Source organism: Sturnus vulgaris, chromosome 2, assembly GCF_052056855.1.
Source record: "Sturnus vulgaris isolate bStuVul1 chromosome 2, bStuVul1.hap1, whole genome shotgun sequence".
Lineage (NCBI taxonomy): Eukaryota > Metazoa > Chordata > Aves > Passeriformes > Sturnidae > Sturnus > Sturnus vulgaris.
In genome coordinates, this window is record NC_142244.1 from 54,143,626 (window position 1) to 54,165,343 (window position 21,718).

General features: G+C 40.2%; 2 long non-coding RNA genes across 4 annotated transcripts; both read right to left on the reverse strand.

Annotated features, from left to right (window-relative positions):
• Positions 1–3,033: 3,033 nt before the first annotated feature.
• LOC148224787 (uncharacterized) lies at positions 3,034–9,539 on the reverse strand. Its single transcript, XR_015801952.1, has 2 exons — positions 8,093–9,539; positions 3,034–5,801 (listed from the first exon to the last, which is right to left on the reverse strand). It is a non-coding gene; the product is annotated as an uncharacterized LOC148224787 (long non-coding RNA).
• Positions 9,540–12,081: 2,542 nt separating this feature from the next.
• On the reverse strand, positions 12,082–21,660 carry LOC148224788 (uncharacterized). 3 transcript variants are annotated; one of them, XR_015801955.1, is made up of 4 exons: positions 21,554–21,660; positions 16,251–16,397; positions 14,654–14,783; positions 12,082–13,591 (listed from the first exon to the last, which is right to left on the reverse strand). It is a non-coding gene; the product is annotated as an uncharacterized LOC148224788 (long non-coding RNA). The 3 variants fall into 3 exon arrangements; XR_015801953.1 differs by lacking the exon at positions 12,082–13,591 and having other exon boundaries at positions 13,612–14,783; XR_015801954.1 differs by lacking the exon at positions 12,082–13,591 and having other exon boundaries at positions 13,612–14,783; positions 21,224–21,634.
• Positions 21,661–21,718: the final 58 nt, after the last annotated feature.

A 21,718-nucleotide genomic window follows, 5' to 3' on the forward strand; every position in this document is an offset into this window, starting at 1 on the left:
ACAGGGAGCCCAGCTTGGTGTGTAAAGGCACACGAGGCTGTATGTGAGATCTGGGGCAAGCATGTCCTTTGGGAGCTCCTGTAGCAGCAGCTGCTTGAAAACTGATGAACTGCACCTTGCTCCACCCCTGCCAAGACCTGAAGAGCTAAAAAGTTCTTGTAGTTCCCAGCCCCTCCCCATAGTACATCCCACTGCCCTGGGGGGGCAACTGCCTACACTGACTCTACAGCTTTGATGTAAGCAGCTAGTCCTCATATCAGCTGGAGAAGCAGATTTTCACAGTTCATCCATCCTTTATCTGTAGAATCACTTGAGTTCTTTCTCAGAAATGGCTGAGTTTCTGTGATTCCTTTGTCTGGTGTATGCAGTTAATTAAAATCTCTGGGTGCAAAACTTTTTTGAATGAAGTGTCCTAAATAAGTATGTTATTATCATTGCCAAAATGATTTTGAAACCCTGCTTATCTCCATATTCTTTTTCCTAGTTTGGTTCCTTTGGAAAAAGGCATAAAAATAATGAATAATGTGGTGATATCATCTTTTCTATTGCTTTAGGTTTCTAGATGTGTCAGTATTATCTGTTTCAGCAGTCATCATTGCACAGAGTAGACATAAACTCCAATTAGGAGACTGCATTACAGCTTAAATTACACTTAGCCATCACCTTGAATTTGCTTGTCTGACCTTCAAGCAAATTCTAAGCCAGAAAATCATTAGTAATACCTTAGTACTCCTGGTGTACATCACCTTTACAAACAACTCAAGTGTTAATAAATTGAATTTATACTAAGAAATAGTGTCCTGTGTTCTCAGAAATGAAATAAGTCCTATCACTTCACTGTTTTCTAGTTTAGGCTGGAAAAACACTTGGTTTATGACTTGGAGACAGCAAGTAAAAAACAATATGCATCACTGATTGAGTATTTTCTTCTGAGACTAGTATCAGCTGGAAGCTGCATATAAATATTCTATGTTGATCAATACACAAATGTCAATAGGCACATAGAGGAGGCAGCTTTTCGAGTCATTTATGAAAGACTTCTTAGAGAAGCTGTTACCAGTGGAAGAAAGTGACCTCCCGTGTATTTGGTTTTGGTATGAATTTCTACAAGTTGCAGACTAGTGGATGTGTACACTAGTCCTGATGTGCAGGATTGCACATCAACTGGAAGCACTATCAGCAGCTAACATCAGCAGTGCTACAACTCCTGTGGAACTGAAGAAACATGTGGCTGTCACTGCAGTACTCTAGTACTGGTACTAAAACATACTGCAGGTTAGAAGACCAGGTGTTTTGGATCTTAAAGCAGTAGAGCTAAAATCTACACAGAGATTCAGGTGCAGTAATAATTTCTTTGAAATAGACTGAGCAAGCCCATTATTTTTTAATAATAACAAAAAAAAAGGCTATAGCTATTTAAAAAAATCTAGGTACAGATTTGAGCACCAGAGAAGGTGCCTGGTAAATGTTAAAACAAAGACCAAAGGGTACTGGAGACAAACATCCTTATCATCTTTTTGCTACTTTTCTCTCACATTATCTTCATCCATTAGGCCCAGCTGTCTGCTGCATGGGGCACCCCACCAGCTTTGCCTTCTTGCAGTGCCTTGCAGCAGCCAGCTCTTTGTTTTTCTTTTTAGTTACATTTCTCAGCTTTTCTTTGAGTTTCTAAGTCCTGTGGTTATCTTTTTTGCTCACCAGAGGGAGATAACAAGAATAAACCTCTTTGTTCCAACAGTGATAAAAGCACAAGAGGGAAAGATGGCATCCTTCATCTTCCTTCAAATCAGCTAAAGGTGGTCTGAGAGAATGCCTTATGTGTGGGCTTGTGGATTAAGGAGGTGTATTGAGCCAACATGAGGCCAGGGCGGTTTGCTTCATCCTCCTGACAATCCAACAGCGAAAGATTTGCAGGAGAAAAATACTGTCTGCAACAATTCTATACATGCCTATCCAAAACATCTATCTCCTAGGGAGAAGAAAAGCAGTAACAAATTGTTCAAAAACATGGGTAACCAAAAGATCCTGACCCTGCAAGCTGCATATCAGAATCTCCTGTAAGCTTTGGGGCAAATTTGTACATAACAGCTCTCCCAGCATTCTAGAACTTCATTTTGCAGGGTAAGATCACACTGGGCAAGTTAGCAATGGCAGAGTTAGCAGGACATGGTGGTTTGCTTTTTCCCATCATGGAGAATTCAAATAATCTCCTTAGCACTCTCTGCCCCAGGGGCTCTCTGCCCCAGGGGGCCTGAGGACTGTTCTAGGCCATTGAGACAATGCAGATTGAGAATGAGAGCGTGACCACTGCTTTCTCCATACAGAAATCAAAACGACCATAGAGCCCTTGGTGTCCCAGGTCATTAAACTAAAGTTCCTTCTCCTGCTTATTATTTCAGCATTGTCACCAGCAGCACTAACAATTTTATGAACCTAAGCTGTTGTTTCCCACACTTCTCAATGGACTTAAGTCCTCAAAAAAATATATATATTCCTTTGTTACACTTTGTTACACCAATAAAACCCCCTGAAAATACTTGTTGTTTTTTTTTTTGTCTTAGTATCCCTTCTTGGCTTTTTTTTGGTGGATTTTTTGGTTAAGCCAGAAAAGAAGAAAGGATGACTCTACAATCTTGATGTAAACTACCAGGCAGCAGTTTCAAACCTTGGGTGTTGATCAGTGTGAGTGGAGGAATTAATCTCACTGGTAGCCCTGCTCCAGTTGGCAAGGCTGTATGCTTTGTATGCTTTGGCAATGCATTTAGTGGAATGCCAGGCATTATCAGTTAAAGGATCTTGCTACGAAGCCTGGTTTCTGTATGCTGAAAAAGTCATGCATGTTCATTACTAAGAAGCTATGCACACTCTTTTCAAAACCATTGTCAAAAGCATAAAGAAACAAAATAATTTTTTCTTAAATATAGCATATCTTATTTTTCTTATGTTCTTACTTTGTGGTGGGTTTGCACAGATAATGCTGTACATGGTACAATATATGTTGGCAGTATTATTGAAAAGCCAAGCACAATGGAAGAAAAATATGAAATTTATCTCATTATCTTTAGGAGTCTCCAGATAAAATTACAAATGGGTGTGTTTTCATAAAGCTTTCCAGTTCTCACTATCTAGTTCTAATTAAAGCTTTGTGTAAATTCGCACATCTTGTAATAAGCACAGAGAAAGTATGGGGAAATCAAACATTCAAGACATTCATACAACCAATCTTTCAATTTTGCATGTTTTGCTATCTTTGTTTTGAACTTTTGCAGGGGAAGTTAATGCTGTCCTGTTAAGAAACAGCATTATCTTTTGCACATATGTTTTAGCCATAGTAGCAGTACCTGCATGTGGAACAGAAAATTCACACCTGAAGCTGAGCTAATACAGACACAAAGAAACATCCACCCTCTTCCCAAGAACCTTGAAATACAATTTAAAGTGAGCTGCAAGCAAAAGGAATAATCACTGGGGAGAATGTGGGGAGAGAACAGGATATCTCAGCACCAAGATACACAAGGCACTGTAGATTTAGCTGTAAGGCCTTCTTTTAATTTCCTATGTAGTGAGCATTTGGCTGGGTGGGTATTTCTGGCTGCCTCTAACATCAGAGAAAAGCCTGCTCTGCTGGGAGGTGCATAGACATATTTGTTCAGTGGGACATTTCTCCCCTCTCAAGGCCACATCATATTTCCAGAGTGCCCCTATAAAAGCTTGTGTTCCTGAGAGCCAGGTTGCCTTTTTAACTCAGGGCAGTGCCAGGGTGTTGTTGTTTCCTCATTATTTGAGGTCTCTCGCTCCTGTCAGTCAGCGTTGCCCCCGAGTCAGGGAGCTGATGCGCTTTGCACGGCACAACCTTGTGAGAGGCAAGGTGATGTTCTCATTAAAGAACACAGTGATGTTCTCGTAACTGTGAATCCCTCAGGAACATCCTGACCTTCAAGAAACTCTGTTGTTTGAGCTGTTTTCTTCAGAGAGGCCGCTGGAGAACGCGGAGGAAAGGTCTGATGTACACACTGACACATCGGGCACAATCACAGGAATATGTCATTGGTGAATCATTCTGTGTTAACTCACCTACAGCTCTACAGAGAAAACAACTTGTAAAAAAGTCGTAAAATGTTGCCTCAGGTATACTGCATAGAAAATAAATTAATAATTAGTAATCCACTAACAACAACAACAATTTCTAAAGTTTAATAGAGTCTTGTGATATGAAGTTGTTTCAGATGGTTGTGGCAACTACAGAATTTAGGGACTATAGATTTTTATATCCATATGTATTGTGTTTGATTTCTTACTGCCTTGGATTTTGTATTATCACATGCATACTGCAAAAATGCTGCAAAACTACATCAAGTCAGACAGATAGCAACATAGTCTGGACATTTGCAGATGACAGGATGGGTAGACACTCACATCTTCTATGAAGCCAGGGGCGAAAGACCAGGCTCCAAAGTCTAATTTGGACAGTGAGAGATAGCAATGTTTTTAGCAATTAAGTAAAAGTGCTATTTATCCTACACAGAACTTGTTATACTGGCTTCTGAATATGTTGTTTTAGAAGTCTTTATTAGCAAGCCTCAACAGATCATGCAAAAAAACTGAATTGTGTCTTTGCAGTCACAACATTAGTCTGCTACACATTTAAACAGAGTGTGGAAAGAGAATTTTTTAACAGCTGAAGTCCAAGCACCTGGCAAACAGAATTTTTGGCAAGGAGACTGGTTTATTTCACTTGACAGTTTTATTAAACTTTAATCCCCTTTTCAATGAGTGCATTGTTTAGTACCCACTGTTCCTATGGCCTAATTCAGGGAATTTTAAAAAGATGAATACATATTTTTCTGATTCTCAAACACAGTGCAGTTCTGCTGCTTTTCATTATTAACTGTAAACCAGAGATAGAAATTGTGTAGATAAAAGAAGGCAATAAAACAAAATTAAAGTGCTGTCGACACTAGATTTGTCAGAAATTTAATTAGTTTTGCCAGAATGGGTGCTGATTATAGGTAATATTTCACAATGCCATTCATCACTCAACAAAATAATATACTTCTAGGAGACAGCTGTAACTGTCTTCTGCAATGATGGAAGTACTTATAGATGAGATTGATGTGTGCTGTGAGCAGGTGCCATTGCTACCATGCTCCAATTAAAAGCTGTGTGGATTATATGATTTTGAAGTTGTCTCTTACCCAGTATTTGCTTCACAGAAAGCCTAAATAACAGTAACTAAACACTTAGCTCAGCTAGAAATGTCTGCTGCTAGCCATTTCTATGCTGTTATGCTGATCTGATGTTTGCCCCAATTCCCTCTGATCTCTACATCTTCTCCATGCTGCAGCAATGCCTGTGGCATGTGGAGGTGAAGCTTATTATGAGTCAGTAGCCAAAGGTGTATGAAAAGGCTACTGTCCTGTCTGGAGACTGTGGATCCCCTATGACCAAACACCCATTAGCAGCTGGGCCTCATGGGGAGAACCTTTATGGCAAGTACTATACAGTGTTAAAATTTCTGGCATTTTAATTGCTCTGTCATTGCCCCTGGTACCTAGGAAGCTTGCTTCTAGTTATTTTCTAGGGAAGTGAAAAACCCAAAGAGTTCACTGATGGATTTACAGGCAGATTTTCCACCTAGGTCAGATCTTTCATTTGCCTTCAATGCTTTTTTCCACAACTATAAATCTAGTTGTTTCCACTGATTACTTTCCACTTGTGTGGATGAGAAAATTAGGTTAGTTACATCTGCTAGGTGTCATCCTCTACTCATTTGTGTTGATGTAACCAGGTAGTTGCTACACCTATAAAAACAAGAGAGGGACAAGTAGCTCTCAGCACAATGACTTGCACCTGGTGGGTGTGCACATGTAATCTCAGAAGTGTCTTTCATGGTGGGGAATCTCCTTGGAAACTGATCTTATGTGTGAACAAAGAGACTTCATGGACACAGGTACTCAGACAACCAAAAGCAGGAAACCATTTCAATTCCAGATTCACCTTTATGTTACTTGTTACTTTGGCTGCCATCACACAAAAAGTACTGGCTGGAGTTTCTTGATAGCAGAGTTTGATAAGATTACATCAAAGCTAATCAAAAGACAGTTTTAGAGGAATGCTATGGTATGTCACTCCAAGTCCTTAAAATCCTTGTTGATCCTGGTAATCTTACACAACCACCTCCTCATTATTAGAGCCCTCTTTATCTGAAGGAGTACCAGAGAATCTAAAATCTGGTCACATATCACCTGGAGCTGGCTCTAAGGTTCAACATAATAATGTTTCTGAAGCTAGGAAAGAAATTTTTTATATGAACTAAGATTTTAATTGGTGCCCCAACCAACAGTATTCAGTATTTTTCAAATATTTTGCCACTGCTGTATTTTGACTACCTATTGTCACTGACCCATTTGATATCAAGACATCAGGACATCAAGAATGTAGGAATGAGCCTATGGATGGCAATGTGAGGCTATTGCAGATGTTCTGGGTAATCTAATGTGGATGGGGAAGAAAAAAAGCAAACCCATTTAGCTGACCATTATGTCTCACCATACAGTGCATATAGGACTGGCCTCAACATTGACATTGAGTTACTTAACACTGAATGGCCCAGAGTAACAGGAAAGCTCTAAATCTGGGGTATTTTCTGGTATCCTTCTAAATATGAGCCAAGGCAAAATTAGTAAAGTTTTGCCTTTTTGAGGCATACCCAATGACTTTTGGATTGAAATTTGTGAAAGTGGTTTTCTTTCCTTTTTTTGGACATTCTGAAAGATGCTGAGAATGTTGTGAAAAAGATCTTTAGCTCTTTAATGAAGTCCTGACTCAATAAATAACTCAACAAGTCAAATAGAAATAAATAAATAAATAAATAAAATAACTGGAAAACCTCATTTTTTCTCCAGGTACCATTAGATGAAGACAGAAATCTCCTGAGATTCATTGCAAAATCCAAAATGCTGCAGCCCAGTTCAACATCTGGTAGCCTGAAAGTTGATTTGGATCAATACTTGAGGAGTTTTTAGACCATCGTTTCCCTTTGGATATTCATAGTGTGTAGACATGTTCAGTTTGGTGCCTCTTATTTCACAGGGATGAGATCCAAGCTCAGTGCCCAACATGCAGCATAGCACACCCTCAGTCTAGTACCTACATCACCCCAAGCTCCTCAGGACTGAAGGAGAGCCAGGTTCCTTGGTAACTCCCTCCGTTATTCAGGGCATCATGTCATTTGTTTCAGCCTGTTTTTGTTGACTGGGTAAATAACTCCCTTGATTACAGCAGTTAGAGTTTTCCCTGGGGTTACATTTGGCAACAACCTGCTCACCCTTCTTTAACTGCACTGTTAATTAGGAGGCCTGTGTTTCCCTTCTTGTCAAAAGCAACTAAGCTCCTTGCCACTGGAATTCTTTATTCTCCCTTCTCCTAGGGTGAGAGAACAGCGATTGTTTGCTTGGTTACACTTCAAGTCTTTTGTATGCTTTTAATAAAATCTGTAATTAATACTTTGAGAGAGTGTTTTTCCCTTCTGTCTGAGCACATCTTGAGCACAACTTTTCAATGGCAATAAACAAACAAACAAAAAAAAAGAATAGTTAATTGCACTCCCAGCATGACTTTGACATTACTTGGAGTGTTGCAATAGCCTTGGATGGCCACATGTGAATGTCTAAAAGAAGTCAATGTGGTATTTGTAACAAGCAACCTGGCTCCATTAACATGTTGGAGGAAGAAGTTTGTCCAAACACTGTCAAATCTTTCACAGTGTTAAAATCCAGGGACACCAGACTTTCTGGGTATGCAAGGGAAGCTATTAGTGCCCTTTTTCTATTTTAGAAGAAAGCAGCAATCGTCTTTGACCTGTTAGAAAGTATAAAGAGCATGAAAAGCTTGCATGAAGCTGAAGCCAAACACAAAACTAGACATGTCAATATAACATTCCCACACGGGAAAATAGTATAATTCTAAATACTGAGTACATATTACTTATTGCCATCAGATATCATAGTCTGAGAGTTTAGTTTTAGACTTTGAAAAAATTAGACATTCATATGCTTCTAGATACAAAATAATCACAAGAGATTGTATTCACCTCACATAACCTGTTGAGAGAATGTAGCCAAAGGAGGGAGAAAGGCACCTCCTGAGGCTGACTCAGGTTTTCAGTCTTTAGACGATGAGTTCGAAATAAGATGTTCCCTTCACTGAAAGAGAATATAAATTTCTCTTGTCATTAGAGAAGATATTTGTTCAAGTAAGACATACTATACTTTTCATATCTGGACTACAAGAACATTTTCTCTGATTTATATGCTACTGATCACTATCATGACCAGATATCTGGAATATAATGAGGATGCAGCAATTTCTGTAGTCACACAACGGGCCCTTGAAAGAAACTTCATATTTTTTTGAGGTGTTGGTCCTTGCCTGAGGTGGGCTGTTTAACTAGATGAACCACTGATCTGCTAGGAAGACTGTCATGTACTTATTAATATCTTCTTATTCTTACCTATTTTCATATTCTTGTAAGAGCTTTACATTACATTTTAAAATCTTGACCTGACTTTCTGAAGAAAAGTTGTCTTTATGCAGACACTGAATGAAAAATATATTTATTGGTTCTCAAGATCCCTACTGTGAAGTACCCTGCTCAATGCTTACAAACCCTTCAGAACTTTGCACTGTAACATTTTTATATAGTTTGATTTGAAGGCATCCAGCTTGTTCTGAGAATCACTTTAGTACCCAAAAACAAAATAGATAAGTTTACTACAATGCCTTAGGACAGAAATCACAGGTGTATTTAAAAACGTGAGCCTGGGAGAGGGTGTTCTCATGTGCCATATCCATGCAGCCTTCAGGACTGATTGTAGATATAAGAAATGGCAACTCTATCACATGCAAAGTGTGTGTTAGATAAAGTGACAAGGATGTGGATTGAAAAGTGGCTGAAATGGCAGACTGAAAGGACTGTAGTCACTGTCACAAAGTCCAGATGGGGGCAAATCACTACCAGAGGTCAGTACTGAGGCCAACCCTGTTTTAACATCCTTATTAATAACCTGGATGGTGGGAAGAGTGTACCTTTAGCAAGTTTGCAAAATACAAAATAGGGAGGAGCAACTCATACAGAGAGCTGGTGTGCTGCCCTTCAGAAGGACCTCAGCAGGATGAAGAAATGGGCTGACAAAAGCCTCATAAAGTTCAGTACAGGGAAATGCCAAATCCTGCACTTGGAGGGGAACAAGCATATTCTGGGATCTGACTAACTGGGAAGCAGCTTGACAGGGAACAATCTTGAGGTCTTGATAGACAGCAAGGCAGCCATGTGCTCTTGCTGCCAGGGTACCCAGTGGCTGCCTGGGCTGCATTAGATAGAACACTGTCAGCAGGCTAAGGGACGTGATCTGTTCTCTTCACTCAGCACTGGTGATGCCACACTTGGATCAGTTCTGGGATCCTCAGTGCAAGGTACAGATTTCTGGAGTGAGTCCAGCACAGGGCTACAAAGATGATTAAGAGACTGGAGCATCTGACAGATGAAGAAAGGCTGAAAGAGCTGTGACTGTTCAGCCTTATAAGAGAAACCTTGGGAGAATCTCACCTATGAGTATAAAAATGTGATGGGAGAGAATAAAGAAGAGGGAACCAAGCTCTTCTCCTTGCTACCCAATAATAGGACTAGAGGCAGAAGGCATAAACTGAAACACAGGAAATTCCACCTGATCAGAGAAAGGACTTTTTTTGTTGTTATTTTGAAAGTGGTTAAACATTGCAACACATTGCTAAGAGAAGCTGTGGAGTCTCCATCAGCAGTGATAATTCAAACCCAGCTGGGCAGAAGGCAGGTAACCTACTGCAGCTGACTGTGCTTGAGCAAGAGGGATGAACTAGACAAGTTCAAGAGCTCCCTCCCAACCTAAGTGATTTTGTGACTTTGTAATTCATGACCCTTTAGTCACCCAAAGTCCTGACATTGCTAATAGCTTATTGTAACCACAGTTCCCTGCAAATGCAAACTGAATGACTGTTTGCTCTGTCTTTATATAAAGTTTCCAGAAGCTTACTTAAAACTAGCACAAACACATTTGTTTGGTCCTTTTACCCTCACAAAATCATATTATTTCAATGAAAATTCCTATACATGGTTCTCCATGTATTTAATTTTGGAATATTTTCATTTCAGAAAACTTTGAAACTCCTTCCTATTTCACTTTATGCATTTTAATTTATTATTTTTAAGCATTTCATAACAGATAAATAGTAGCTCTGCAAGATAGAAGGAACACTTAATTTTTAGAATCAGTAAAGGAGTTAGTACATTTTACTGATTGAAATAGCTTTTTAAATAGTGTATCTCAGGTTGATTAACTTCAGTGAACAGAGAATCTAGGAAAGGTATTCTGTAGTAGTAACTTCATGATTCTAGAGTAAAAATGGTGTCCAGAACTGTGTCGGGATGGTCTCTGGTGGAAGAACACGTTCAGGGATTGCCAAATATCCGTACTGGCACCAGGTGCCGGGGAGGAACCCTGAAGGGGAACATCCACGTGGTGTCTGAGCATCACAGCTGTGAAGAAGAGCTGTCCCTTCTGCTGGGGCTGACCTGCAGTGACAGACACTGGGCCATGCTCCAAAAGGAATACTGACATTAAATGAACAAGAAGGAGACACTACTTAGAGGAGAAGAGGAAAACAGTGACATCTAAGTCTTGTTTGGGAGTATCCAGCTCCAAAGGCTTCCTCAATCACTCTAAAACAGTGGGATTCCATGTCTCCTTCACGTTGGTGCTGAGATCATTGCAACAATGAGGTATAAAGCTCTCTGCAGTGCACCAAATACATGCTGAAAGATGCCACCATGCATTGCTGTCAGAAAATAAGATCTGAAACCCTGAAAAGTTGGTTAAAAAAAAAAAAAAGCTCTCTACTCTCTTGGCACTAAGCACATATAAAAATTTTAAAAGCAATCTGAATACTAGACACTAAAAGGAAACCTAAATTCAGGAAATGAAAGAAAGCTCTCTAAGTACTATATCTGATAGTATATTCTTTTTCAAGAAAGGCATTTATTTCTCAGTATCTTATCAGTACCCCAGTGGTAGTCTGTGAGCTAGAGATAAACTGAAATTATTTTTTTTCTGCCTAACAAATGAATCTTTACAGGATTCTAAAATGGCTACACTTTCCTCAACTCTCAGATGTCTATCTCTTTTCAGGAGGGTATGAGAGGTAAAGTTTTCCCAGGCTTTAGAGACAACCAATAGATGCCTATTAACTACCTGAGAACAAGACATGAGTCGGCTTCTGGGGTAGAAAGTAAGGAAGGATAAAAACTGGGAGAAGGCAGCAACTGGAGACACCAATCTCTTGACTGTCCACAGTAAGAAGGGAGGAAAGAGTTTGTTACTCTGTTTTCTGAGGAAAGAGCTGCTTCCAGCATAAGGAATTAGGTAAAGAAAAACATGCAGGTGAAAGCTTATGGAGTCATTCAGTCAGTGATGCTACAGCCCAAACACAGCTCTGCAGGAACTAATTTTCAGAGACAACTTGTTTTGATCTTAAAGGCCAAAGGTCTGTTAGATCATCTCATTGAGCTTCCTATTAGCATACCAAAATCTTTTTTTCCCCAGTTACTCCAGTATACAGTCCTGTAGCAGGAATGTTTTTGGATAATGTACATCTTAAGTAAAGGCCCACTGCAAACCTTGAAAGACATCCTACTTTCCCCTGAGGGCTTGCTGTAATAGGTCACGTTACAAACGTTTGCTTTATGTCTAATTGGAATCTGACTGTTTTCAGGTACCTGTCACTGAATCGTATTATCTCAGTGTCTGCTAGAATAAAAGGGCTTTGCAGGCTTGGTATCTTCTTCCCAGGAGAATCCTAATGCAATCCTGTCATCTTTCTGTCTTCTGCTTAGTAAGATGTTAAGATATTTAAATCTCTTCCTATAATGCCCTTTTAAATTTTTTATACAACAGCCTCCACATTTATTTCCTAGCATTTCTCCTGTTCTGCCTGCCTTGCTACATTTTTAACCCCTTTTTAACATGAAGGCACTGGTTTTTCCCTATTAAAATCACTGTGTTTTCTACATTATGGAGTCATTCTCCACTGGATTGAATTTGGAAATTCAAACTCTGTGATCTCAGAGCTTCTCAGTTTTTCAAGATGTAGCCAAGATCAATGATAACAAGCTAAAGAGCAAAGACAACTACCTGAATAGGCTTTTTAAATTTTAAATAATGTAAAATAGATGTGCTGAATTTTCCAGTCCTCTATTTTTCCCTACTAATTACCCATCTCCACTGTTTATATACAGATTTGCTCTATATTTAGTAGCTGGATTATCCTATTGTTTAGATTTCTTTATTCACACTAGACTTTTAATATCTCTCCCTCCTACAAGGTAATTTTCTGCAGCTTTGCACTTCATTTTCGTAAGAGGTATACACTTGGAATTACAGGTGTTCTATAAGTCATCATCACTGTGAATCATAGACATAAATAAACGAGGCTGATGGCAGACCTTTTACTGCTATCAGTTATAACATGAAACAGGTTACACAGACAAGTTGTGACCTGTGAGATCAGATTGGTATCGAGAGTTTTAATCTCTGTTCTTGCTGTGGTAGAGAAAAATGGCTATCATTTATCACTAGCAAATCATGCAGCAAGCAATAAGAACATGGGAGCTCAGCTACATTAAATAGTAGCTGCTGTATATGTACATAAGCAGTGCTGTGCCATACGTCTACTACAAACAGTATACTGTAATTATGAACACAGACACATAATAGGTGACTTGAAACAGCAAAATTCAGATAATTGCAATGGCAGTGAGCAAGTGTCATTAACTAATTTACTCAGATAATCAAGAGCCATCTAAAATTTCTCCACTACACTGTGGAGAAATCACAGGTATTTCAATTAAACCAAAGAAAAAAGGCAGGGAAACTCTCCAAGTAATGGAAGAGTTTGGCTACTCCTGTTTCCTCTTTCAAACACTGTTCTGGCCATAGGGCTAATAATGCTGGTATATATAGTGCACTGCTCTTTTTTTTTCATTTGAAAACAGAAGGACTGCAATGCTCCAGGTATGATCAGTACAGTACAGCCTATTTGCCTCACAGGTTATGGAATCCACATGGATAGTCTGATATCTCATGTTGGACCTCCTGCAACACTTTTAACAAGTCTAATCACTAACTTCTAGGGGAAGCAGGGGAAAGAGTGCCAGGGACATGAGTCCACCTGGCAATGGCTCTGTTAAGCCATCCTCTGTCTTATCTCTCCTTTCACCCATGCATAGTGGCATGTACTGAATACATAAGGCACAGAGTTCAGAGGACAACCACTCTTCCAGGTTAGTTAGAACACTGCCAGATTCCAGCAACGCCAAATCTTGCATGCAAAGCAACAGTTACAAGTCATGAGTCATTCTGATAAATAGCTGTAATTTTGATCATTTCCTCCAAAACCAAAACATGCATTGTTTTTGTTCCGAGATTTTGTTGTGCTGAGGTGAAGCCTTTATGAATAGCCTTTGCCTTCACAATACTATAGAAGTTGATCGTTGCACCTACTTTTCCAAACAACAAATATAAAAAACAATTTTCCAAGATTATTGTTGCTATTACTATAAATTGTGTTTTATTACTAAAAATTTTTGTTGCAGTTAGTTATCTTCAACTAGTCATGCACACAAAACTCATATGCTTTATGTATGCACACCACTGCATTTGAATTACTAACACAAACAAGTAGAACTGATAGCAACAAATTAATTGTTCTTTTAATCTTAGGGCCGTTTGGGTTGAAAGGGGATGTTGAAGATCATCCAGTTCCAATCCCCCTGCCATGGGCAGGGATACCTTCCAGCAGACCAGGCTCCCAACCCAACCTAGCCTTGAACACCTCTGGGGATGGGGCATTCACAACTTCTTTAGGAAACTTGTGCCCATGTATCACCACCCTCAAAAAGAATATTTTTTCCAATATCTAATCTAAACCTACTCTCTTTCAGTTTGAACTCATTGCCTTTTCTCCTGTCACTACATGCTCTGGTAAACAATGTCTCTCCATCTTTCTTTTAAGTTCCCTTCAGGTACTGGAAGGTCACAATTAGATCATGCCTTCTCTTTTCCAGGCTGAACAATTCCAATTCTCCCAGCCTTTCTTCATAGGAGAGGTGTTTCATCCCTCTGATCAACTTGGTGGCCTCTTCTGATTGCTCCAAGAGATCCATGTCCTTCCTGTGCTATGGACCCCAGAGCTGGATGCAGCACTGCAGGTGGGGTTTGAGCAGAGCAGAGCAGAGTTCCTCCCTCACCCTACTGGCCACCCTGATTTGGATGCAGCCCAGGATTCAGTTGGTTCTCTGTCCAGATGCTGCACTCTGAGAAGTTGTTTGTGATTTATAACCCGAGAAACAGTCCCCAAGAGTCAGCTTCCACAGGATCACCAAGTCAGAACATGAGTTTCTTTTGAAACTTTTCAACTGTCAGCTTCTAAGTAGAAATGAGCAGTACCTGTCAATAACAGCTGAATAACAGATGCCATAAGTATAGGGACCATAAATTAGGGGCTTGACTGAAAAAAGACCTATTATGCAGCAAGGGCATTTCAGCATTCACTTCAGCAATACCTGGCAGAAGAATCTGGTAGTGGATGGTTATTAAAGAGAGTGATTTGAAGAATTCAGAAATGGCTGATTCTGAATTATACAGTACCATTTCAAGGTTCTGTCAAAGTTATGGGTGTTTTCCTGTGTAGCTCTGAAATGAAAAACAGAGTTGAGATATTAATGTTCTGTGAAGGACATTAATTTAAAACAGGCACAGTGCTAAAGCTTGCTATCAGCTGCTTTATGATACAGAGAAGCTTGTAAAGGAATAAAATATGGTTAGCAGAAATATTTCATTTTAAATTTGATGTTTTCTCCTCACATGCAGCACTAAAGGGTATAGTTTATGTTCCGTTATTGTTTTGATACTGAAAAAGCTAATTTTCTTGTACTCCTGGGTGAAATGTGAGTAACTGCAGTGGTGCTGGGCATCCTACATAGTCACAAAGGTAGCAGGAGCAGACTGCTGTGGAGAAGCAACCCCAAAGCTGGAACTCTTTGCAGCTTTATTTGTCACCTGTTACACCACTTGATTCAGAACCACCTTTGGGGCCAACTTTAGGCTATTCTGCTACTAACCTGTAGTACAAGGCACTGAGACCACCCCAGTGTACCTTATGATCCATTAAGAAAGGCACTCAGACTCCATAAGCTATTGCTAAAAGCACCATTTTCTGGAGCTAACACAAGAAGCAGAAAGAATATATGTAATTTTAAATCCTTTCAGATGCTGGGAGCCCTGAGCCATGGAGCATCTCACAGACCTCTACTCAGGGCATATGGTATAGGTCCCATCCTGTAGAAAGGTTCCCTAAAATTTTGGTTTTGAGGCCTCATAGAATTTTCTTAGATAAAAAATAATGTATTCATCATATATGTTGTCAAACAATGGTATGTTCACATGAGAACCTGCTGCTCTTCTTTAAGATAATGCCAAGGCCACACAGGTGGTGTAATTGGAAACACAGAGTGGGAGCTGCCTGTGGGCTCCTCTGTTACCATCACCCTGCTGAGTTTATCCTGAAGGACAAGCTGTACATGCAGCACAGCCTGCTGGGGTTGACACTCCTCGTGGATTGCTAACTCTCTGATGCCCAATAGTCTTCTAGTTAGGATTGTTAGGATTACAACCCTAAAGGGGAAAATCTTGCAGCTGTTCAAGGCTTTAGGCTTTGCTTCCCTGCTGTGGGCAGCAGCTGGTGCTCTGTGACACACTGGTAGGTTCCACTGCTCCCTGAAGTGAGCTCTGCCTATTATCACACATGAGACAGAGTGGCAAAGGATTGTTTCTGAAGGGTTGCTGTATTATCTACCATAAGGGCATTGGGATTTGCAGGCAGGCTGTGCTCCAAGCTTAGGCAACCTACTGGGATAATAAAGAGGCAGAGTGCATCAGGCTTCTCACAGCATCAACCACACACCATGTACAACACAGCTGCAAACACAGAAGATGGAAGCAAGAGTCCTGATGTAGAGAGAACAAGGTGCTTATGGGTCTGTCTGGGACATAGGCTATGTTGCTGCTTCCCTTCCTTACGCAGACACCCTGCAACTTTAACAGATCCTATAGCAATGGAGGATGAGTACGTGCACAATACAAGCAAATCTCACATCTTACCTTGCACTGCATTTGCCATGAATAGACTGTGTACTGCAACTCTGAAGACATTCAGCATCTAGGGAACAGGAATCTGCTTCTGAGAGCTGCTCTGGGATCATCACAGCTCTTCTTATACCAGCTTCACATGGTTGTCTCTGGGCTCTTCTGCAGAATGGATTTTCAATAGCATTCTACTTAGCAAGGTCCTACATTTATTGTCTTCCCTCATGCCCACTTTACATTTAATATATGTGTTATAATGGTATGCAGGTTAGCCAAAATCAGGGATTGTCACAGAGCACTCTATGTAACAAAATTGGCTGCTTGATTGATCCTGCAAGCCAAGCAATATGAACCTTTCCCACTGGTTGATGATTAGTCTTCAGGAATATCACTCCGTTCACTTTCTGGCTCTCAGATTTGATAATATGCCATCACACACATAATGAGTAGGAGTTATTAATTTAGGACTGTTTAGGAAGATAGCTTTAACTCTTTAATTTTATAAAGTTGGGATATTTAAAAATACACAAAAGTTGTATGACAGCACAGCCCAATATGCACAGAGAAAGCATAACTTTGCCCAATGTAAAATTATTTATGTATTTTTGGCAGTTTAATTGTTTTGGTTTTTTATAACTGAAACGTTTAGTGCATGAAACCTAGTGGAACTTGCTTAACAGAAAGCACTAGTAAATTTATAAGAGCAAATTTGATCATTGAATTATTCTGAAAGGCAAATATAAAGTGTTTTTCTAAAGAAGTGTACGGAATACCGATGCATTATAATTAAAATTTTGTAGACATCATTCACAGATGCATCACAGAGGGGAAACAGATGTTAAAGTATAGCAGGTGTGCATAAGCAACAGTTTAAAGAAATACATCCATTGGAAGAAGTTACTTCCTTTTACATCTTGTAAATTAAAGCCTCAGCTACATACAAGCATACATGTAGCCCTATTTAAACTATACTAATTAACTCTAGACAATAACTTCAACCTGCACTATTAAGTTTAGATTAAGGATTATTAAAAAAATTATAAACATCCCAGTATATTTTCTATGTTCTAAGACTCAATTATTTTTCTAAAACTTTCCTAAAATATTTAAGAAAAGCAATTTAGTGTTTTGAAACTGATTTAAACACAGTTTTCTCACTTTTTATCTGTGCCCTCGTTTTGCCTGTGAAGGTAACAGAATAATCTATAGCTCCTGTTTTCTTCTACTTTTTCATTAAGGCAGGTGTAACTTTGCAGAAGCTACAGGCATTTGGAAAAGTTAAAGAACAGCAAAAGGAGAAATGTGAGGAGATTAGAGGACACCAGATGGCAGATTACTAATTTGATTGAATCCTTACAATATTTTTCAGTTCAGTTTTTGAGCTGCTACACTTAAGAATTCAGGCTCAGAAAAACTGGCCATATTAACTTTTGGATTATGATTACAACCTGCTGCAGCAGCAGGGACTATGTCAGAATTGTACCAACAACTGTACAGGACACATGACTGAACTGCATGGCAATGTACTTTTTCTGGCCCTCTTTAATGCACTCTCACAAGCCATGCAACATGGGCTGTGTCTGTGATTGCTGACTACCAGTGATATGAGATCCTGTCTGTTAAGTGGTTGGGGGCACAGAGCTTTTGGGCTGCAGAGTTGCCCAGACTCAGGGCTGACTCTGTGGGCTTTCATGCAGAAGAACACAAGCTAAGCTTGTACTTGAGTGCTGGCTTGAGCCTGTGCTACACGCCCAGTACAGACAGTCCAAAGTGTTCTGTCACCCTGTCTGTGGAGAGTTGGTGGCTCAACCAAAACTATGCCTTAGTCTTGTCTGTATGCCTTGGCTAACAACTCCTGAGCCCTGCACTTACACCTTACTTCTTGACCATTTTTCTGATTTTGACGGTTCAGAAAAACACCAAAACTCAAGATATAAGTCTATGTATTCTTAAGTAATATGAAATTAATGTACTGGTAGGATGATTAGAACACACTGCAGCCAGGGTGCAACCCAAGGAATCACAGCCATGTCAAAGAAGTCATGTTCTCCACTGCTTTGCTACTTTAAGACCATACAACAAGGTCCTGATGGGACCTTGCAGGTCACTGAGTACAGGCATTGCTCTCAATGTCAAGGAGACTTCATAATTATTTTTAGAAACTTTCTGACTCTAAGACTGCTCCCACAACATATTTTCCAGGGTGTTATGCAGCTGTGCATCAAATTTGCTGTTCAGGGAGATTTCCATTGTTGCTCTGCCATAAAGCTGATCTCAGAAGAGTCTATGGCACACATGGATAGCTCAATGCATTGGTCTGGAAAGACTCACCAAATACTGAATGTGACCTGGCCAAAGTCATTGTGACTGTGTCTAACCTGCCTAAATGACTTTTCCTATATGTTGTAATTCAATGTGAGACTTAGAGGAACAAGGCTGGGAAGTTGCAACAGTCTTCCATGAACCGCTTCTCATCTTATACTTGCACTTAATTGTAAGACTATGGCTGTTTTATTGTCATTGAAGATGCTACTCCCAGGCTGCAGGCCAAATAACTATTTAGGCCAAGCCTAGGGATTAGAGGACACACTAGGGACTCAAAAATACTTCAAAGGGTGAAGAGAGAAGGGGACAACTGACAGTAGTTTAATTTGTGGGCAGATGGATCCATGACCCCAGATTGTGAACTGAAGCCTATACAGAGCTTTCTGTGTAAAAACACAGGAATTAACAGTGTTTCTCAGAGAAAAAGCAGGAATCAGTGCCTGTTCCTACAGCATGGAATAAGACCCTCTAGCTGAAAAAAGAACCAAAGCTGGACAACATTTGAAGCTAAGACTGCAAAAAGGAGAAAGAACTAAGGAACTAGGAAAGACTGACAAGAGAAGAGTGCTTTAACGCTGTCTTTTCCAGAGTCACAGAGGAAGGAAGCATCCTCACCAAATCAGGAATTGCTCTGACTTCTCTGTCTTCCTAGAAATCATCAGTAAGACAGTGATTACTGCAAGAAGCCCTAAGAGTCTACTCAGGAAGGCTTCAGCTTCCTCTCAAGCACACAGGGAAGCTCAGAAGTATATGACTAATGGCCCAAAGCTTTATTTGATTTGCTGCTACAATTAAGTAGTGGCTGGCAAAGCTCACTGGCCTCCCTCCGGTACTAATCCATACTGGGCTGTTTCAAAGAGTTCCTGAGAAAGTGGAGCTTAGATAACCTCGTTAAAAGCATTTGAGAGGCGTTTCAGTTGCATTAATGCATGATATGACTAGTGAGGATAGCCATATGCTGCTCATACATAAAAATATTAATAAGTCATCTGTTGGATAGCTGAGGTTCCTAAGTTATGTCTAAATGCAATAAAGATATGATGGGTACTTGGATACAAAGAGTGTTCATTGACTGAAGACGAATTTGGTAATCCCATCAAAACAAAAGGGTAAGGAGTGTTTTAAGTTCCACTTAGGCTAATATTTGACTTCAAAGGCTGGCAACTAGACTCATTTTTTTTCAAAAATGAAAACTTGGCATGAAAATGTTTAAATAACTTCCTCCAAGTGAAGTGTTCCTTGTGCTAACCTGGGGATTAGAAATTAAAGAAAGAGAACATGGATATACAGTCTAATCTTCTGCTCCCCTGACTTGCCTTTGCCCACACCTGTAGTTGTGACAGATCCACTATAGTAACTACCTGCTTACAACCTTGCTGCTGCAAGGACATGGAGCCCCTCCCATCCAAAAGGAAAAATAGCGTGTCATGACCAATGGTAACATTTTTCACCTTCAGATACATCACTTGCTCCTTATGGTAAATTCCTTTTTGGGGGAATCAGAGGGAGTTGGTTAAAAAACAAATGTAAGAAAAAATACAGCCCTTTAATGCAGTGTTGGGATGGATGAAAGTTTGACAAGAAAATCTCACAGATATGTATGCTTAACAGAAGGATCTTTGAATGTAGAACCTGAAGAAGGAATAGAAATGAATGCAAGTTTTGATATAGAAGAAAAGAATTGCTGAGTCAGTCTTACTGGATAACTAAGAAGGCAAAGGGTATGTTAGTTGCAAGGGGTTTTTATGGCTCAGAGCAAAGGATAAACCCACCTCAAACAGAAGATGTTTTTACCAAGCAAAAAGATTCCACAGGCAAACAAGACTGCCGATGTTGCAAGTAGAAAAAAAGTCTCAGAATTTTCCACTGCAAGAAAACTGAAAAACAACTTCTAGCTTAAACTGTACCATACTAACTTGTTGTGACTGGAAAATAGTAACATGAATATGGTAATCTTAGTAATTATGATAGGCTACAGGTAATAGTAAAGGTATTGATTGGTTGTTATGCATTTAAATGCTCAGCATAGAAAAGTATATAATGCATTGTAACCAGAACGAGAGTGGCTTCAGACAAGCCTACAGCTGTGGCTGACAGCCGTAGGCCAGGCTCTTTCACTTACGACCCGTGAATTGCTGTATCATCTGGATACAATAAACAGCATTTTAAAGAGCTATCTGGAGCCCTGCATCTCTCCTTAGGCTCTTACAATGCCAGATCAGAACTGCAAAAACCAATTGTAGCTAGTAAGATGCTGCTTGATATATCCAGATTTTGGGTTATAGCTTCTACATTTCAATCCCTGGAGAGCATCTCAAGAAGTATCATCACTGCCAAGGCACAGATAGTTTTGACAAAATTCTCTTTAATTTGGTCTTAAAAATCTGCAACAAAGGAAATTCTGAAATTCCCACGCTGTCTCTTCTGGGGAAGAAAAAGCAATCTAGTATCGCAATTCTAGTATCTAACTGAAATCTCACGCTGAGCTTTTGGCTGCTGTAGTTCTTGCTCTTTTGTCCTCACTATGGACTTTCAGAGGGCTCATGTGCCACACAGGCTGTATTCCTGTTTGTTCCTGCTCGGACAACGACGACCCTGGTAAATCATGCTCAGGCTGAGGTTCACTGTAACCTCCTGATTCTTCTTCGCGAAGCTGCTCCTACCTGGTTGTTCCCCATCCCGCATTTCTTCATCCACCGGTTCTGGCCTTGCACTTGTGCTTCAGAAGCATCCTAATTTTCCCAAACATTTCTCCAGTTTGCCAAGATTGTTTTAGAAATCTAACCGTGTTCTCCAGCATGGCCACAGCCTTCTCACAAACCGAGCACGAGTGCTGCCTGCATCGCTATCCACATCACTGGTGACAAACTTTGACTGAATGAACCGCTGCGTTTCCCGTGTTGGCAGCTGAGCACTGCTTAGCCACGCACAGCACAGCCAGGTCGGCACCTAGCTGTCCCTTGGCTTGGACTTATCACGGGAGTCAAACGCACCTTTAAACGGGCTAAAAGCTCCTTTTTCTCGGTCGTCCTTTATCACAGAGAGAAGCCCGAGCCCAGGCTGTCTCTAGCACATCGCTGCGCCCCGCGCGTTCGGAGCGCGGCCGCAGCGCCGCTGGCCCGGGCGGCGCAGGCAGCCGGCGGCGGGCGGGCCGTGGC